Below are 4,262 nucleotides of genomic sequence, written 5' to 3'. Positions count from 1 at the left end.
AGACAGCCTTGTAAGAACTTTATGTCTCATAGTAGGAACTCCTTGAACTCAACCTGGACGCACACCATATGCAGATGTTGGTGCTTTCCCAAACTTCTTGGTAAAAAGGTAAACAATTCTATTACCAGGGATTCAGGAATGCCTAGTATTATTAGAGTCTGCATTACAGGACAACCTATGTTGTACGTCAAATGCTGGACTGGTCTGAATTAATTCTTCATGGCCTTTAGTTTCTTAGCTTATATAAAACTACTGTGTACAATGGGCACATGGACTCTATAGCTACCTTAACCTTATTGCAATTCTTAAAATGAAGAAGGTTACTCTATGGCATAATATGGTTTCCTTGAACATTAGGGATTATAGTCTAAACTCATACATAATTAGTTATACTGTAGAGCTAAATAGATTTTAATCTAGGTGGCAGATTCCTTTCAGACACATAATGACAGAAAAATAGATTTGTTTCTTCAAATCCTTTATTTCCTCTTTAGCTTAATTGCAACAGCTTTTTTCCCCCATGCAATAGAATGTATTCCTGCTAGGAAGACTTAAGTGTTAACCATATTAGCCTACTGAGAAATGATAAACATAAGTTAAGTATAGGTAAGAAAAAAGTCAAATGAGGAATAAAAAGAAAGGAAAAAGAACTAATAAAGTGGCAAGGAGACAAAGAAGTAAAAGAAGAAATTGCTTCCAATGTTAATTAAAAAGCAAAAGTCTCAATATAGCACTGTATTTCCAAAAAGATAAATTTCTCCATAGACATACATTTCAATTTTTGAGAAAGGAGTTGATATTAGAAACTTTGAAAGATTTATATTTCAGATAAGAAAATATGCCCTACAAAATGGGATTTAGTAACTTTTTATTCAAAATAAGATGTTCATAGCATAGGAAATGCTTGGGAACAGCATCACTCTAATAGGGAAAAGCTGCCTTTTTTTTTTTTTTGAGAAGAAGCAGTATTTTTTAGACATCCTTTCTTTGCCTAAAAAATTACAGTTGTACCACATGAACTCACTCATTTATGGATAATAAGGACCATTATAGACTGATGAACAAAAATGGATACAGAGGCAGAGCAGCATTGAGCAGACTGTCAAACTACAGTGGGAACCCTGGGGAGGGTTGGGGGGGTAGGAGATCAACCGAAGGACTTATATGCATGCATATGAGAATAACTAATGGACACAAAACACTGGGGGTGGGGGAAGCTGGGGGAATGTCAAGGTGGGGGAAAGGAGACATGTGTAATACTCTTTGTAATACTTTAAGAAATAAAAAAAAATTACAGTTGTGATGATGTAGTATATATATATTGCATGGATAAGAATTGAAGACTGTAGGAATTTCAAGGGGGAAAAAAAATCTCCCCTTCTACTTTTTCTTTTTTAAGATGATAGAAGTTTCATTTTGTGGCCAGAAAGACAGTTTTAAATGTCAACTCAGTTGCTAAACAAAATCAGTGTTTTAAACTCAGTAGAGCAAGTTTCTTAAAGGGATATGGAATTATCAAGTAGCAGGTAAGTATTGATATTAAGTACATCAATTTTTCTTTTTGCTCCTGTCTTTTCTTTGTTAATATGACCTTTTTGTATACTATCACTTTCTGTGTGTTTATTGGGGTTTGATGTCAGCACCTAAGAGGTGGTACTGTGATAGGTACCTGGCAGCATGCTACTCCATGACTGGTGATGTTGAGCATCTTTTCATGTGTCTGTTGGCCATCTGTATGTCTCAGGACTTCTGCCCAATTTTTAATTGTTTTTTTTGTTTTTAGTATTAAGTTGTATGAATTTTTTATATATTTTAGATATTAACCTCTTATTGGATGTATCATTTGTGACTATCTTATCCCATTCAATAGGTTACCTTTTTTTTTGTTAGTGGAAATCCTGTACTGTGCAAAAACTTTTAGTTTGATGTAGTCCCATTTGTTTATTTTTTTCTTTTGTTTTTCTTCTCCAAGGAGACATATCCAAAAAGAGCAATGTCAAAGAGTTTATGGCCTATGTTTTCCTCTAGAGCAGTGGTTCTCAACCTTGGCTGCATATTAGAATCACCTGGGAATCTTTTTAAAATCCTGATTTCTGGGCCTCATCCTCCGGAAATTCTGTTTCTTTGTTATGGGGTTTGTGGCCCCACCCCATAACAAAGAAACAGAATTTCCGGAGGATGAGGCCCAGAAATCAGGATTTTAAAAAGATTCCCAGGTGATTCTAATGTGTAGCCAAGGTTGAGAACCACTGCTCTAGAAGTTTTATAATGTCAGGTCTCATGTTTAAGTCTTTAATCCATTTGAGTTTATTTTTATATATGTTATAAGAAAGTGGTCTAATTTTTTTTTTACACTTAATGCTCAGTTTTCCCAACACCACTTATTGAAGAGACTGTCTTTACTACATGATATATTCTTTTCTTCTTTGTTGTAGATTAATTGACCATATAAGTTAGGGTTTATTTCTGAGCTCTCTATTCTAATCCATTGATCTACATATATGTTTCTATGCCAGTACTATACTGATTTGATTATTGTAGCTTTTGTAGTATAGTTTGAAATTAGGGAGCATGATAACTCCCACTTTGTTTTTTCTCTAGGTTTCTTTGGCTATTCAAGTCCGTGTTCCCATATAAATTTAGGAGTAATTGTTCTAGTTCTGAGAAGAATGCCATTGGTATTTTAATAGAGATTGCAGTGAATCTGTATGTTACTTTAGGTAGTGAGGACATATTAACAATATTAATCCTTCCAATTTATGAGCATGGTATATCCTCCATTTATTTGTAGAATTGGCAATATTCTTTACTCTCATCCTTATATTATAAGGTTGAAAACAATAAGGCTTAAAATGGAAAGAAATTCTCAAAACCCAAGTTATTGGAAGAATAAATAGAAATAATGTCTTAAAAACTAAATTTTTTCCCCTTTATTTTTGGGCTTTGGGCTCTTCAATGATATGATTTCCCATCTACTTATATATTACTTTATTGAATTTAGGTTGAGTAAAAACATAAAGGTCATGATTACCTTATGCACAAAATTATTCTCTGACCACTGTATAATTAATCTTTTGAGTATTTTGGCTCATGTATGATATTTAATCAGGAGAGAATTCCTAAAATTACACTTTTGCTTATTTTAGATTTATAGAATTATAAAGATGAAAATGAATCTCTAATACATTACTCAGTTCAACTATCTTATTTTACAAATGAGGAAACTGAGGCTCAGAGAGACTTTGTCACTCACATCAGGTTCACAGGTAATAAATGAATGGAGACTAAAATCCAGATACTGAGACTCAGTTTCTTGTCCTTCAATCTCTTCTGCATTACATTCATTCCACTTATATATTATAAAAATTAAATTATGAAGCATGAAGAAAATATAAAAGAAAAAAATACAATTAATACCCATGAATACTATACTAGGGTCTTTTAAATTATATTTGCTCTATTTGCTTCAGAATATTTTGTTTCTTTATTTTAAAATATAAAGCAGATACAGTTTAGCTCTGTGTACCCCCTCCCTCTTTCCTACTTATATTTTAATTTGTAATTTTAAACATAAGGAAAAATTGAAAGAATCTTATAGTGATCACCATATAACTACTGTCTAGATGCAGCTATTAACATTTTACTATATTGCTTTGTTTCATATCTTTCCATATTCTTATATTCTTCAATTGATTTTTTTGATGTATTTTAAACAAAGGTGCAGACATCAGTACAATTTTCCCTAAACACCTAACCTGTATATATTCACAAGTGTTGAATGCTTGTTTATATTTTTCTTTTGATATAAAATTCATATACAATGAAAACTACCATTTTTTAGTGCACTTTCATTGAATTATGACAATTACACCTAGCTGTATAACCATCTCCCTGTTCATACTATAGGACACTATCATCACCTCAGAAAATTCACTCATGCCTTTTCTCAGTCAATCCCTTCCCACCCCTTTAGAAATGTCTACTGTTCAGGTATTTTCCATTACAGGTTAGTTTTATTTGTTCTAGAATGTTATCACACAGTAAGTCCTTTTTTTTGTGTAAAAATTTGACTCAGCATAATGTTTTTGAGATGTATCCTTACTGTTAGGTGTATCAATAGTTAGTTCCTGTATAATTCCAAATAGTATCCCATTGTATGGATGAATCTTGGTTTGCTTATTCTTTTCTTTTTTTTAAATTAAATCTTTATTGTTCAGATTATTACAGTTGTTCCTCTTTTTCCCCCCCATAGCTCCCCTCCA

The sequence above is a fragment of the Myotis brandtii genome, unplaced genomic scaffold (assembly GCF_000412655.1).
Source record: "Myotis brandtii unplaced genomic scaffold, ASM41265v1 scaffold343, whole genome shotgun sequence".
In the NCBI taxonomy this organism is placed as follows: domain Eukaryota; kingdom Metazoa; phylum Chordata; class Mammalia; order Chiroptera; family Vespertilionidae; genus Myotis; species Myotis brandtii.
Note: the sequence above shows the minus strand (reverse complement) of the source record.